Genomic DNA, 17779 nt, shown 5'->3' on the forward strand with positions numbered 1-17779 from the left:
AACCAAGACGAGTTGGTTTGGAGAATCTATGGAGATGGCAAAACGAGTTGTCGATCCCCGAAGTTCGATGGAATTGTTATGAAGAAAAAATGAAAGGCGATTTTTCCAGAGAAAAATTTGGAAACAAATATAAAAAGGTTATTTTACATTTTCAAGGTAAAGTAAACTAACTAACTTATTATATTTTACATTTTCTTTCCTATAATCATTATTATTATTATTTTACCGAAAAACTTGCAATTGTAAAATAGAGCAAGAACAAAGCTACTACTTAAAACAAATCAGTAAGTATGCTTGCATTACTATAAAATTTAATTTGACTGCTTGAAATTTATCACATTGCATAGTGTACAACGTAACAATTGCATGGACACTTGTCTTGGAATCCAACAAAGTGGTACGATGTGTTAAAATTTTAAATGACCCAAACCACATAAAATTTGTACAAAATGGAGTGTCTTATTATATGATGCAACATTGTTCTTCCGACTATAACTTGTTGGTCTAATTGTGTGTCGAGTGCACGGTTGGTATTTGACATGAAAGAGTGCACATTGGAGACAATTAGAAGGGCTTGTGATGTTGCTACTGAATGGGACAAATTGGTTTGGACATCCTAAGTGACGAAATTGTCTCTGAACAACTTACTAGGTATATATTATCTTTGTTTCAAAATCTTTTCTTTCTTTCTATTTTTCGTTAAAATCGATATACTGGTTATGATATATCGATTTAGAAATTTTCCACTTAGTAGTGTTGTATGAGTAACTTTTGTTCGGTATGTTTTGCTTCCCGAACAAACCGAAGAATTAAGACTTGAGAGCAAAATAACTTAAGCAAATATGTTTTATGTAGAAGGAAATGAGAAAACCGGGTCATAGACGCCACCATCTCTAACTATTCACGAAAAGCCCTGCTCAACCTTTTTTTTTTCGTTGTTAGGAATATCCAGTTTTTCGGTCCGGAATCTCAGCGAAAGTGACAGAGTCCTTTGTTATAATCATAGGTCTTGGAGGAGTTGGGAGCCATGCGGCTTCCATGCTTTTGAGATCAGGGGTTGGAAGGCTCCTCCTTGTGGATTTTGATCAGGTACCTTACCTTGTCTATGTTACTTTTATTTAGATATTACACATACTAATTTCGTATGCATGCATACTACTTTTATTTAGATATTATACATACTAATTTATGTTTACTTGAGAAGGTATCACTTTCATCACTAAATCGACATCTTTGTGGCGGCGAGGGAAGATGTTGGAATTCCAAAAGCACTCTGCCTTGAAAGCACTTTTCAACAATATTTCCAGAGAGCCAAATAGATGCAAGAGTGCAACTGTTCGACGCGATCGGCTGCGAGAAGAACTTCTTTCATGACATCCTGATTTTGTTCGGATTTGTATTGATAATATTGATACAAAGGTAATATTTGCTGTCATATACCGGTGGATATACTATTCTAGCCATGTACCTAAGCTTTTTGAAAAGCACATCAGCTTAAGTCGCCTTATGTGGGGCTTCACCCAAGATATGTCCGTTTTTTTTCGCTTTCCTTTCCCTTTTAAGCTTTGCCCTTTCCGGGTTATGTATGCTGATATGATGTGAGTGCTCGGGGATCCAACATCATGTTGACTTTTGTATCTAGAAAATCTCAACGTATAATCGTAAACAGGGTCTATAGGAAAGGTCCCATCCACATGTACTGCGGGCCTCACCAAAAGAATGCCTCCGTGCTCATGACACTTCACGGGTTTAAGCCCATCGTGAGGATTTGACAAAGTGTGAGCCCCGTCGCAAAGATCGCCTTGTGTCGAGGGATGTTAGTGGGCACGCGGACACATGCATGTACTTTAAGTGTTAAGTAGTCCTTTATATAGTTGTATTTGTACCCCAATCGATTGCTAAGTTGTTTTGCCAAAATAGGAATTAAAATTTGAAAACTTTCTATCTAAAGTTGAGCACCTTTAGAGTTTAGACGATGGCCGCTTCGAGAGCTATTCATATATTAGTGATTTCGTTATGCGTGTATTAAGTATTGGCATATCTGATTATATCCTTGCTTAATTCCCAATTGTTTCGCCCGCAAAGAAATGGATCGTTAATCGACCAAAACCCAATTCTGTTTTATCCTTGTTTGAAATTGTTATGACTTGGAATTCCGGACTGATTGATTTGGCTGGATATGTACTTGTGTTTTTGTAAAATAATTGGCTCATTCGGACGTAGCTGTAGTACACTAGAATGTGGGTGATTGAATCCCATTATGTAACCCAATCAAGTATGGATTTTGTATCTTATTGTCATTTTAGTGGTTGATAGGTTGTTTTTACAGTTGCACTTCTTGCTGCATGTGTACACGGGGGGTTTGAAAGTCATCTCTGCAAGAATCGGTGCCGGGCTAGAGCAGACCCAACAAGAATTGAAGTTGCTGATTTAAGAGAATCGATAAAACGACCCACTATCTCGCCTTTGTATTATTCTTCCCTCGGTTAATAATGGAAACGCTATCTTTGTTTTAAGAATTTTTATCTTTTGCTACTACATGAGTATAAGTAAAATGTGTACTACATTTCAGCATTGTATATATTCATATTATTCACAAAAAAATTAGGACTATGGTTGGTAAAGTTATTGTCAAATATATCATGTACTCATGTAGTTGCTACCTAACCAACCATGAGAAAGAGAAGACTTGTACATGATAACTGTGTACTTCCCTGTCTTCAAAACGACCCACATCTTAATTATATCTACTAAGAGGAAAAAACACATTTTGCCCTCGGTACTTGAGCAGTCCACAAAATACAACATCAAAAAAAAATGCATGACCCACCCATATAAGTTACGACACTCTCCATCACATTGTTTTGGAAAACATTTTTCATTTGGCAAGCGTTTGTATGGTTTTCCAATGAAAATGTTATTCTCAGGTAAGATACCGTTTGAAGAAGGATCACGGGTATTGAAGGTGGAATACTTGTGGTCTTTTCATTAGAGAAACCCAAAGTAAAGTCGCTTCCATTTAAGGGTTCTATCATCGGCAATGAAGAAAATCCTTCAGATTATCAGGTGAATACCTTATGCTTGCACTGGGATTTCTAGGTTTATTCTCTCTCTTTCCTTTGGTAGTTACTTTCCTATTTGTTCTTATGACCATTATATATTTGTTTTTTTTAGTGGAGTCTCAATCTGGATTTACAGTGGACTATATAGGTATATGAGTATCTCATATATACTAGTCAATATTAATTATAATATAGTAACATTGTTTTTAAAACTAAGTAAACCGATTCATCTTTTAAATATGCAATTGTAAGATCTATAGATAAAATTTGGCATTCCGCCGTCATGCCACATGTGAATTGTTAGTCACTCCCACGAAAGGAACTGAAAAGTACGAATAAAAAATTGTTTTAGATTTTAAGGACAAGTGACTGACTTTTAAATCATTTTTTACTTTGCTTTTAGTTGTTGTTAGAGTCTCTCAATTTTCTTCTTTTAAAAGCGATTCGATCATACTTGATTGTATCGAGATCGAGGCATGCATTGATCTGAAAATTGAAAATTTATGTTGGAAACTGTGTATTTAATTATCTTTGAAACATTACATGTTTGCACAAAGGATGGAAATGCTTTTGATAGAAGTGTCAATCTAGATTGAAGTACAATCTTCTTTTGTATAGCCTTCATATTTTTTGTGTGAGCATCTATGAAATGTTAACAGATACTTAAAACAAGTATACTAAGCATACTTATGTTTGAAATCAACTGAACACAAAACCAGAAAATTAATTACTAAAAGTCAATTTATCAAGTATTCAGGTCAATAACATTCTCAGAAGTGTCCGTTTCATTATCATATTATTATAGCATTTCTGTGACCAATGTTTTATAAGTGCGTGCTTCCATATTTTGTCATCCGGTTCTCATTAAATTTACATGTTGTAATTGTTAAGTGCTTTAGCTTTGATATTGTAACTTGGGAATTTTGATATCAGATTGATCCGTGTTTCGTGAGTCCGCATTATTCCCGTTCTAGGAACCATTCCCGCAATTTTTGGACAGGTGATGGTATCCTACGTAGTGACAGAGCTTACGGAATTGCATGTCGAAACAGAGCCAATAGTGAACCTGGATCTGGATCACTATCGAATTCTTCATCAACGCCTTATCGAACATGAGGAGATCATATATGGAACATCTGCGCAAGTTCAGGTGTGGAAATTTAATGTTTTGTGCTCATTTTAAGCATTTTCTTTCCCATGAAAACTCTTTGTTGTTGTTGGTTGATGATAGAACATGATTTGTATGCAACATGTTGTCTGGTCGTCTGACCCTGGTATACATACTCTGTCTAGTACCTAGATGATGAGGTACTATTTACTATTTAAGTATTTAAGTATTTATTACATAATTTGTACTACCTTCATTACTATTTAAGTATTTATTATATATTTATATTAGACCTCTTGTGTAAGATTTGTTTATACTTAATTATGACTAGAATGTGTTTTTTGCAATGGATGTCTGTGTAATGAAGAAAGGTTAAATTATAGCACAGAAATTTGGTTATCATGAAGTTCCTCAAGATTCTCATAATGAAATTATAATTTATTCTTATATATTGGTAAAATGGATATCTTTTCTTTGTATCACTCTATGGTGAGATTTTTGGGGTCAGGATATGACGTCGCTAAAACTCGATGAGATTCCTGGTTGTTTCTTTAGTTGTAGTAGCTTAAGAATGTTGAAGTTGTGCTATTTCAAATACTCAAAATATAGGTATTTAATTAATTGCATGAATTTAATTAGTATGATTGTTTTTCTGAGTTCATTATTTGTTTTGTGATTTTTTTGGAATTAGATGGGCTTTGTGGAGCGGCACTAGGATTTATATGGAGTGAAGCCATTGTCACTAATGCTTGTTATTGCATTTTGAAGATTTGGAATTGCTTGGAAAATCGTATAGAAATTTGTAACTCTTAGTAAATCTGAATTTGTAACCCTCAAAACTCTTTTGAAGTTATATATATGATTCAATGAATATAATATGTTTTTTCAGGCGTTTAATTGCTTGTGTTTATTTTACTTGTCAAATGGTATGAAAAAGCATTGGTATTTTTCTTTGCTTCTATATGAAACCAGGAGGTGCAGGTTTAGGGCAAGAAAAAAATAAAAATAAATTTTTTTACAATATCAACACATTAGTAACGGTTGTAAACCGTTGCAAAGCAAAAAATAAATATTAAAGCATCATCAATAATCGTTACAAATCAAACTACGCAACGCTTTTTAACCGTTAGTAATAGTCACTCTGCAACGGTTAATAACCGTTGGAAAATTTCTTTTGCAACGCTTTTTAACCGTTAGTAATTGTCACTCTGCAACGGTTAATAACCGTTGGAAAATTTCGTTTGCAACGCTTTTTAACCGTTGCAAATATTTCCAACACTTTACCGAACCTATTTTAACGCTTAAAAGCGTTCTATAAAATTATTCGCAACGGTTTTTTGCCGTTGCAAATAGCCTGTTATGGTGTAGTGACCCTCAACCACAAAACAAAAGTTACGTCAATGGCTTCTCAAAAAACAAACAACGGTGAAAGTATCCCTTTTACCGCACAAGTTCAGCACTCCCTTTCTGCTGGGAATTCACTTTCCAAGTCCGATGGTCCTCAGCCATCTGCGACTGAGAGAGTGGGTATCCATATATTCGATCCATCAACTCAAGTCGACCGTCGTCTCTGACAATTGGAGAGCAAGAATAACAATCTGAAGAAACAATTGCGTCAACTTCTCGAAGATGATTCAAGGTCCACAGCAAAAAGTGTTTGGGATCGTTTGAACACTGAAGCATCTCTATCAAAGACTCCAAGTACAAACTCCCGCACCAAGAGAAATCGTGCGAGTCGCTTACGAAATGCTTCGCGCAAATAGAATGTGCAACGCCGAAAACCTACACTTTCCAATGTAATCATAAGCGAATCCACAAACTCCTCTGCCGACCTTGATGCCGACCACCCTGTGAGGGATCACCAACTCACAAAAGATCTCATGACAAAAATCGGTTTAGCCGATTTGAACCATACTAAGGGAGATCGGCAAAATATCCATATAGGTCGGCAAGGTCGACTACCCAACCAACGAAAAACCAATGAAGTTCCTACCCCAAGCTCTAGAAGGGGTAGGCAAGCCACTGCAAGTCCTCATCGCAACAGCAGTATGCGCCGATCTCGACAATAGCACTATTCACCAAGCAGTTCCAGTTCACAACCTAATCGCTTAAGTTGTAGTCCTAATCCAAGAGCTCATTGTCGGCCGAAGTATGTTGACAATGGTAGCGATAGATATGGAGACTTACTTGCAACAGGTCAAGAAAATGGTTGTGACAATCCAGCACTCCGTCCATATTCTCCCGATGTTCACCATAGGAGACGAAGGAACCAATCTCCCTTACTAGCTCGGTCACCTTCACCTGCATGGACGGGTCGACGAGAACACACTCCACCTCCTCCGAAGAAATCTTGGCCAAAACGTCCACAATTCTGTCGGGACCATCGTCGAGAGAATGTTCCATTTTCTAAACGATGTCTCAATGAGATGATACTGAAGGCTGTTAATGATAAGGAGTCACGAGAAAACAAAATACGAAATCTCGCTATAGAAAGTAGTATCGATTATCCCTTCTCTCTCCAAATCCAAACAACCGTTCATCACAAGGACTTCTAGCAGCCAGAATTCGAAAAGTATGATGAGATTGATGGAGATCTTTTGATGCATCTTGTTAATTACAGAAACAAGATGATCTTATGAACTTTCAATGATGCTCTTCTTTGCAAGTTATTCCCGTCCACACTCATTAGAATTAAGTCGATAAGATGGTTTAACATGCTTCCAGAAAGATCCATCCACAATTTTACTGATCTTGCATATAAATTTGCCGAGCATTTTCGTCACAATTGGAAAGAATCGGAAAGTATTGATTCTCTATTCAGTATTAAACAACAAAAGGACGAAAAGCTCAGTAAGTTTGTTGCGAGATTTCGGAAAGCGACTATTGAAATTCCAGATGCATCTGATATTCTTGTCATTTATGCTTTCAAGGAAGGCATTAATTATGATAGGGACGGCGTTTACAACTCTATAGTAAAATACGTCCCAACAACTCATTATGAACTTTTTACTCTAACTCAACAGTTTATTCGAGTTGAAGATGATGCATCGGCACGAGTTCACAGAGATAGGGATCGGATAAGCAAGCCGTAGGAACAAAGTAAAAAACCGAAGTTTCAACAAACAACCGATCAAAAGTCCAAGAGTGATGGTAGGCCACAACAATGGAACGACAAAGAACAAAAGAAACTTCCCGAGTTAAAGCTTACCACCCTCAACGAGAAGTATGTTGTTATCTATGAGAAGATTAAGAGAAAGAATATCTTATCTCCACGTTTTCCTCTCTCAGAAGATACCAAGGCTACACGTGACAAATCACTGTGGTGCAAATTCCACGATGATTTTGGTCATGAAACTGAACAATGCCGATCTCTAAGGGGTAGAATCCAAGGTTTGATCGAGAAAGGTATGCTTCAAGATTACGTGCTGGGTAAAACGAAACAAGCTTTAGTCATGACCGCACACAATGTAATCAAAGTCGGTCATGCCAGAGTTGATTTAATGTCTAACACCCAGCGCAAGAACTTCAATCACTCCAAGATCACTGATCTCAGCCACCACTATGTTTATAGTGGATACGATTTTCTCCACGGTATGGGTACTGACACTTATGAGGAAGGACCTCTCTGTTGGACTGACAATGATCTGATAGGAGTGCACCATCCTCATTATGATGCTATTCTAATACAAGCTTTTGTTAGAATTCATCGTGTACAGAAAATCATGATCGATATAGGTAGTTCGGCAAGTGTGATCTACAAGCGTTGTTACAAAGGACTCAATCTCCCTGAGAAAATAATAGTTCCCGATCCAAATCCTATCATTGGCTTCGATGGGACAGTAGCAAAATCAATTGGTAGATGCTCTCTTCCAGTGACATTAATGAACAAGGAAGTTACAATTGATTTTCTTCTCATGGATTGTAACTCCTCCTACAATGTCATTCTGGGAAGAGATTGAATCCACTCAATGGGAGTTGTCGTTTCTACTTTCCATCAGGCTATCAAGTTCTGGTGTGATGGTATGGTATGCAAAGTTCGAAGTGATCAGATAGCAACTTTGAAGTGCCATGAGTCTTTACTCGAAGATTATAAAGATTCGGAAGTCAAGGGCAACACCATCCTAAATGTTGATAGGGGAAAATAGCAATTACATAATTCCATTAGCCGGGTAAACACTATGGAGCAGCGTTTAGGTGGCCCCCCGACCATCAACAGGCTCCTCGAAGTACAGATCGACAATAAGGAAGAAGAAACCACTTTTATTTCTATGGAAATTTCCAAGAAGGAACAGGATGAACTCATTGAGCTTTTGAAAAAAAATTGCAGTGTTTGCGTGGAAAGTCGAACAAATACCTGGGATTGATCCTTCACTTGCATGTCACAAGCTGGATATCGACAAAACACAAAAGCCAGTGAGTCAGAAGCCTCGTTGAATGGCTCCCGATCGAAAGCTCAAAGTGAAAGAAGAGATCGACAAACTTCTAAGTGTTAATTTTATTAGGCATGTATTATATCCGAAATGGATATCCAATGTAGTAGCAGTCCCTAAAAAAAATGGGAAACTTAGAATATGTGTTGATTTTACTGATGTCAATAAAAAATGTCATGTTCACCCGTATCCCTTGCCTCGTATTTCTGAAATGGTTGATGCCACTTCAGGGTTTAAACGAATTTCTTTTATGGATGCCTCAATGGGATTTTATCAAATTGCATTAGTTGAAGATGAACAAGAACTTACAACTTTCATAACAGACCAAGGCTTACTTTGCTATAAGGTAATGCATTTCGGTCTAAAAAATGCACCGGCAACATATCAGAAATTCATAAATACATCATTTTCAGACTTCTTAGGCAAGTTTATGGAAGCTTATATTGACGATATGGTCATCAAGTCACATGAAGAGCCTTCACACCTTCATCACTTGCAAAAATTCTTTGATCGCCTCGTGCATATTCGAATACGTCTAAATCCATCAAAATACGCATTTAGGTTAGCATCGGGTAAATTTCTTGGATATCTTATGACCAAACGAGGCATTGAAGCTAATCCTGATCAAATCCGTGCTATTACCGAAATGCCCTCACCAAAAACCAAGAAGCAAATCCAGCAACTTACGGGTAGGATAGCCGCTTTGGGTAGATTTATCTCAAAATATTCAGATCGGCTCCACCCTTTTTTTCAAGCGATTAAGGGATCCCCACAATGGACAGATGAGTGTGATGTAGCTTTTCAAAAAATGAAAGAATACCTAGTACAGCCGCCAATTCTTGCTAGTCCGACCACTGGACAAACAATTGGCATCTATTTGGCATCATCAGAAATAACTGTGAGTGCCGTCTAATTCATTGATGGTGAAAATGAACAACCAATTTTCTTCATAAGTAAGACCCTTATAGCTCCAGAAGCAAGGTATTCACAGATTGAGAAAATAGCTCTCTCACTTGTCCATAGTGCACGAAGATTGAAGCCTTATTTCCAAGAGCATATCATCAATGTCTATACTGAATACCCCTTAAGAAAAGTTCTTCGAAATGCTGATTCGAGCCGATTCACAGAATGGGAAACATATTTGAGTGCCTACGAAATTATCTACAAAGCCCGATCATCTGAGAAAGGCCATGCAATGGCATCACTTATGGCCGATTTTCCTGTCAATGACATACCGACCATGGAAGAACAGTTTGAAGAACCTCCTCCTAATCCACAACAAGGATCAGCCAATCCATCCACAAGTGCCGACCCTTCTTTATGGATTCTACACACGGACGATTCCAAGAACAAATTTGGTTCATGCCTTGGTTGTGTTTTGATCCGACCCGATGGCGAGAAAATTGAATAATTTATTCGCCTCGGATTTTGTACATCAAACAATGAAGCTGAATATGAAGCGATTCTTTATGCAATGCGAACAACACTTGACCTGGGGGCGACAAAGATCGAGTTATTCACTGACTCAAATCTTGTTGTGAATCAATTTGGTGGATCTTTTGTTGCTCGAAATGATAGGATGGTTGCATATGTCCAAAAAATGCATGAGCTATCCATTCATTTCAAATCCATTGCAGTTCACCAGCGTTCTCGCAATGATAATCGTCACACCGATGCCTTAGCCTATCTCTCTGCCGCAGTTGATGTTAACAATGGAAGAAAAATCTATATTGATTTCCAACCTTTTCCAAGCATAACTGTTATAGAAGAACATGTTCAAAACTTATATATTGCTCATCTATGCTATTTCTAGACAACATCTCGGAATTTCGAATTTGAGAAAATAAATATCGTAACAACAAGGAAAAGAAAAAGAGAAGAGCTAGCTCAATCGGCCGGCACAAGTTCAGAATCTCACTCAAAGGAAACTGCTCAAGAAGATTTAGCCGACTATCAAGATTTGGTCGATCATCGTGTTGAGAATAATTCTCCACTCACACAGGATGCCGACCAAAGCAATTTTAATATGGAAGATGAGTCCCACGAAGCAGGTAATTCTCCAGAAGTACCACATTTGGATCTCCAATCTATTGACGGTGATTCTTCACCAGATGATTGGAGACCTACTTATTTAGAATTTCTGCAACATAGAACTCTACCTGAGGATTCGTCACTTTCTTATAAAATTAAGAGAGATGCCTGGAAATTTGTCATAATTCCAAATTCTAAAGGCAAGCTCCTACTTTATAGGAAGGCAAACAATTTCAGTCCTCTTCTCAGATGTCTTTCCAAATATCAAGGTCATCTAATTCTCGAAGAGATACACTCTGGACTTTGTGGGAACCATTCTGGGGGACGTAGTCTTGCACATAAAGCCATGACTCAAGGATATTGGTGGTCTAGCATGCAAAGACACTCAGCGGAATTTGCCCAAAAATGCATACTATGTCAAAAACATGCAAATATGGGCAAACTTCCAACAACGAAACTCCACCCAATTCTAAGCCCTTGGCCTTTTGCAAAATGGGGCTTGGATATTATGGGACCCCTACCAAAGGCTCCTAGAAGTGTACGATTCTTATTAGTTATGACTAATTATTTCACTAAATGGGTAGAAGCTCAACCGCTTGTCAACATCTCAGTAACAGATGTATGGCGTTTCTTATGGAAAGACATCGTTTGTCGCTTTGGAATTCCATCTAACATCGTCTCTGACAACGGTAAACAATTTGATGCGGAAGAAATTCACAAATTTTGCGCCTCACTAAAAATTTAGCATAATTTTTTCTCTCCATATTATCCACAAGCAAATGGACAAGCAAAAGCAACCAATAAAACGATTCTCTCGACTTTGAAGAAGAAGCTTAATGAAGCAAAAGGAAATTGGGTTAAAGAGTTGCTAGCAGTGCTTTGGGCTTATCGTACCACTCCAAAGCATTCTACCAATCTTTCCCCTTTCAACCTAGCTTATGGCATGGATGATGTCCTCACAACAGAATTAATTGCACCAACTACAAGGACAGAAACGGTACAAACTGGAAATAATGATGCTGCTCTAACTTTGGTGACAGACTCAATCGATAAAACTCGAGAAGAAGCTTTACAATGTCTAATAAAATATCAGGCAGACATGAAACGCAAATATGATAGAAAGCTTCGCCTCAAGAGTTTTGAACCAGAAGATTGGGTACTTAGTAGAAAACAGAAGCTCATTGAATCTAGGAAGCTGTCAAAGAATTGGGAAGGACCGTTCATCATTAATAGGCCATCATCTAAAGGGTCTTATTTCCTTCGTAGAATCACTGGAGAAAAATTTGCCAAGCCATGGAATGCTTTTCATTTGAAAAAGTTTTATCGTTGAATGTTTTGTTTTTCATTTATTGTAATCATTTCATAATTCAATAAAATTCGATCCATCTTTCGTTTTAACTAGGAATCAAATATCCCAAATTTCATTACGTTATCATTACACTTTGGGGGCGGCAACACCCCAAATTTCATTACGTTATCATTACACTATAGGGGGCGGCGACACCCCAAATTTCATTACATTATCATTACACTTACACTGTGGGGGCGACGACACCCCAAATTTAATTACGTTATCATTACACTATGGGGGCGGCGACACCCCAAATTTCATTACGTTATCATTACACTTTGGGGGCGGCAACACCCCAAATTTCATTACGTTATCATTAAACTATGGAGGCGGCGACACCCCAAATTTAATTATGTTATCATTAAACTATGGGGGCAGCGACACCCAAATTTCATTACGTTATCATTATATTATGGGAGCGGCGACACCCCAATTACGTTATCCTTAATACTTATATCTATTTTGCCGACCTACCTCAAGGCTAGATTACCCAACTCTTATATATTTTGACCGACCTATTCTGATTACCAATCTAATAAAAAATATATAAAATCCAAATATCATGAATACAGTGGAAAAAAAACATAATCAAAAAAGAAAAAACCGTAACCTAACCTCACATCATCCTACCAATAAAAAAACAAATACTTCACTCAAGAAGTTGCGGCATAATGCTATCCTCCACTGGAACTAGAACACCTTTTAGATCCGACTGTGATACATCTTCCAACTTCCTATAACACATAGTATAATAATCTGACAGCTGCTGCAATTTTTCCCGTTTCTCAGAATCTCTCGATTTCAAAAGTCCAACATTTGCCGATGCTTCACGCAACAACGCCCTAGATTTCTTAGTTTCAACTGCATGCTTCTCAATCATATCATCCTTCTCTTCACACTCAACCCTAAAATTTTCCACCCTCTCATGATATTCATCTAACTCCTTCTTCAAAAATGCATTCTCTTCCAATAGTACCTTGTAGCCTCCTCTAATCCCCTCAGCTTCGCAAACTCGTTTTGCCAATTCCAATTTCTCACATTTTAAAATCTCAACTTCATCACTCAAAACCTTCTGCTCCCTAAGAACAACAATTTCTTGATTCTGTTTCGACAATTCAACTTTCATGATATTCATTTTCATCTCATAGTCGTGCAAAACTACTTCATTTCTCATAAGTACTCTTCTCATACGTTCATTCTCCTGAAAGATGAGCTCTCTCTCCTTCCAAATATTTCTCAATCTCGCATATTCACTGATTTTAATCTTATAATTTTCTTTTGCTTCTAAGATTTCTTTAGCACAATCCCCAAGCTTCGACGCCTAAGAGAACAAAAATAATGTGTTACTAAATAAATAAACACACACACACACACACACACACACACACACACACACACACACACACACACACACACACAAAAATTACCTCTGCAAGCTTTGAATTCAACATATTAACGGTTTTTACAAAATCTACACTTCGTTGATAATCCAAACACAATAACTCTGGATCTGAAATATTAAACAAAATGATTTAAAATAATAATATATAATAATAAATAAATACTATAAAAATAACTATTCAACATCTAACCTTCAATTGCCAAGGCTTGCACATCTGGAGTGAAGAGCACAGGCATTGCAGAACTGCCGCTCATCCCTGGCTGCAATGAAGAAGGTACAATTGAGCCAACAATGATGTTGGTACTAACCACAGTTGATACTTCTGTTGACACACCTGCATCGATCTCAATAGCAGAAGTCGGCAATCCAGCATTAGTTCCAACAATAGTAGACACTTCAGAATTTGTACCAACAATCGTTGACACTTCTGTTGACACACCTGCATTGGTGTCAATAGCAGAAAACGGCAATCCAGCATTAGTGCCAACAATAGTAAACACTTCAGAATTTGTACCAACAATCGTTGACACTTTTGTGGACACACTTGCATCGGTGTCAACAGCAGAAGTCGGCAATCCAGCATTAGTGCAAACAATAGTTGATACTAAACTCGACACACCAGCAATGGTGCCATCGGCAGAAGTTGCTACACCAGCATTGGTGCCAACAACAGGTGTTGGAACTCCAACACTACTTCCACCAAAAGGAGTTGGCACTCTAAAATTGATCATGACAACAGAAGTTGAACCCATTGTATCTTCACCATCGTCAACTTTTTCCATCTACATTACCAAAAGAACCATTAAACAAACAATAACGAATATAAATCTAAATCACAGAAACAAGATCAAAACTAACATCAAGTTCAGATATACTGTTAGTCATCGCTTCCCCACCGATATCATCATTATCATCATCATCAATATTATGCACATCAGTAGTTTTTTGTGCCGGAAGACAAAAAACCTGTCATAATGAAACGTCATTCCAAAATATATTATATGTATTACATATATTATATTTTAAAAGAAATATTACGTACATACCATTTCTCGATCCTCAATCCCTTCCTCAATTTTACTTGAGTTATCCCTAGCTTTCTTTTCCCTCTTTTTTGGACGTACGCTTCTTTTCTTCTTTCTAATATTTTCTTGTCTGCTATCCTCCGAGTTATCTCCTTCTACTTCTTCGTCATCTTCACTGCTATCATCTACAATAACATTCTTTCTCTTCTTTAAGCCACAGTAAGGTGCTAATTCCCTAGGCTCATTAAGCAGTCCAGTTTCTATATCATGATAATAATCTACAATATTGTCTGGAAACGACAGATCATAGACATCAACATTATAACTAAACAAACTAACAAATTACTTTTTTATCATCTCGCTGCTAAACAATGATATATTTGGAAACTTCAGAATATCCCCTATAAAAAAAGAACAAGATAATCATAATGTGATCTAACTATTTAAAATAATAATTATAAGAATATTGAGTTAACATCTTACCTGATATATTGTTAGGATAATCAATATTTTCGAACCTCCAATTGCCTTTGATCTTAAAACCATATAATTTCGCATTCTTGTAGTTCGAAGGCATCCCATAAAACCGATAATTCTGGTTGTGATGGTTATGATATCCCAACGCATAACTTTTAAAAGAAGCCTTGTTTTGCCGCAGAGGCTTCAATAACTCAAACAAAAGGTCTGAAGACATACTCCTTTGATAAACCTTACAAATCCTCACTATACGGGCAAAGATAGCCCAATAGCCAGGAGATAATTGTAAATGATGCAATCTCCATCGAGCTAATAACTTGGAAACTAATTTTCGAAATGGAATGCTACAACCAAGCCAAAAATGTGAAAACAATAAAATTATCTCGTCCTTTTCACACTTTTGGTCGATATCGCTACCAACATACTCAATAGATACATCATTACCAATATCATACTATGCTCTAAAACTATTAGAATCAATACCATTTGCCACCCTATTCATATTAAAATCCCCTTTATCACCCCATCTCCTCTTCAAGTTATAAACTCTCTCCATTAAGCAAAAAATATCAGGTTTTGATTAAATAAGAAATCTAAGCAGAGAATAGACTAACTATAAACAAAGAAGTCTCGAACACTTAACTGATGCCAGACGAAGAAAACAAGATCAAACCTTTTTGCCCAGCCAGTTCTCCTTTTATCTCTACTCCAACACACAATAACTTTTGTCTCTCCCTTTTATAAAATAATCAAACCCGCAAGCTAAAGTCTCAGACGGTTGTTCCACTCTCCCACTTCACTACGTTTCTAGATATATATCCCTTTGCAACAACTCTCCAAAAATCTATCTTCACAACAAATATATATCCTTTCACAACAAATCTCCAAAAATCTCCGCTTTCCAATTACCGATCACCAATCACAACTGAACTGTCTATAACCGATAAGTTTGTTTTCTTCAAACCAAATCGATCTCGTTGAATCGAAATATTCCTTAGTTCAGTACTCCCACAAGTTTACTGATCTCTTCTACCTCTATTTCCCGATCCAATTAAAAAATATCGATAAAAATCCAACACTGTTTTTAATAGATCAACCTATATTTCAGAATGTCGCACACAATACCCCTGTTACCCACCTCTATATATGTAACACTTTGAGCCGTTTCTATATTAAAATCCTTCTCCACATCGAATTAGTATTGTTAAACTTTGAAAAACTTTATTCAAAACTTGACCGACCACTTCAAGTTGCCACCTTGTTTGCTGATCAAAGATACCGATCTAATGTGAATTCCTAATTCTAATGGAATTTGGAAACCACTTTTGTCTTGACCCTCTATTTTGATCGGTTTGCACTTTGAACTGGTGTAGCTATGAATAGCGGTTAAACCAAAGCTTCATGGCGGCACCGAACTCAAGAACACCGCCCATTATGAACACCGACCGGGTAATCAAGGTCTTTGAAAGGTGGTAATTGAAGGAGCTGTGTTGTGGAGGGCGATCCATGCAATGGCATTTCATCAACAGATCAATACCACTGATTATTGATAAGGAAAATGAGATTATATATACTTTTTGACACGATTATATATACTTGCTAACGAGATGGAGCATTATATGTGTGTGGGTGGAGATCTTATATTATGTTGCAAGTAACTACAGCCAATGTTCATGCCCAGCAACTTAGAAGAGGAGGAGAGCTTCTCACATTTGTTTGGTTACTGACGTCTCATTGTTTTAGGAAACTTTTTCTCTAAGGAACAAAGACCCAAGTTTTTTTTTTAGAACAGCTATTTTTTTAGAATACCACCTCTCAGCGGGCCTTGTTCTGAAAGAAGAATATTAGAGTTGAAGTTGATGAAGAAAACTTGGTTGTAACTGGAAAGCGCTCTACAGAGTGGTGGCGAGCACCAAATGCCTCGAAAGATTTGATCCTAAATTATCACAAGAGTGGTGTTATACAAGGGCCATACAAGATTGTTTGGAAGCTTCCAAGTAACGTGAACAAGGATCTGGTCTCAGCTGAGTTCGTGTAACCAAGTCTTGTTACAACTACTTCTATTAGTCTTTTGGAACCTACATCAACATGCATTGCCGAGCCCATCTGTACTTCTATCGTCTTTTAACCAATCTGTACTTCGACAAGTGCCGCTCGCATCGTCGCATTGTCGAGCCCATAATGCCGCTCGCAGCGCTCGCTTTGCCGATCCTATAAAACCCACTCGCATCGGTTGCATTGCCAATCCTATGAATTGCAATTGCCGATTCTTTGAAATGCCGATGCCGCTCTTTTGAATTGCCGGTCATTTTAATTGCCGATCCATAAGCCATAGTCATTCTCAAATTAACCATAGTTTATTGAAGAAGAAGACAGTTAATCAGCAAGAGTATGGAATGAATCAAAGAACTTATCATATTTGTCGTCCGCCACATAATAACTTACATATTTATTATGTTTATGAAATGAGCGGGCTATAACTTTTGAGCAAGGATCTTAGTTTATTAGCAACTAAGATAGCCGTCCTCCAGATTCAATGTCGTTGGCCCGTTTTGAGGGATGTGCACTTGTATCCACCGCTACACACCCATCTAAACCAGTGGGACATATGCTTGCCTCTCAAGAGCTTCAATTTGGTCAAGCTTTCCATCATCCAGTTTCCCCACATTCTGTAAGGTATGCTCAGCAACAAATTTAGAATGTTGTGGTTCTAAAGAATATAATACCAGACCCCCACCAGAGCGAATTACTGCATGCACTTCAAACGGACACAAATGCATGTGGAATTCCACAAAATATGCCACGACATCAGTTGATGCAGCATAAGCAAATCAAGGTCTCAGATGCATGTCAAGTACATTAAAATTGATTACCCAATGCAAGGTATTGCAGC

The 17779-nt window shown here is 37.4% G+C and overlaps 1 pseudogene; it reads left to right on the forward strand.

Annotated features, from left to right (window-relative positions):
- Positions 1 to 592: 592 nt before the first annotated feature.
- On the forward strand, positions 593 to 4362 carry LOC147482426 (tRNA threonylcarbamoyladenosine dehydratase-like; annotated as a pseudogene).
- The last annotated feature ends 13417 nt before the right edge of the window (positions 4363 to 17779 follow it).

This window comes from Coptis chinensis, chromosome 8 (genome assembly GCF_015680905.1).
Source record: "Coptis chinensis isolate HL-2020 chromosome 8, ASM1568090v1, whole genome shotgun sequence".
NCBI classification, from domain to species: Eukaryota; Viridiplantae; Streptophyta; class Magnoliopsida; order Ranunculales; family Ranunculaceae; genus Coptis; species Coptis chinensis.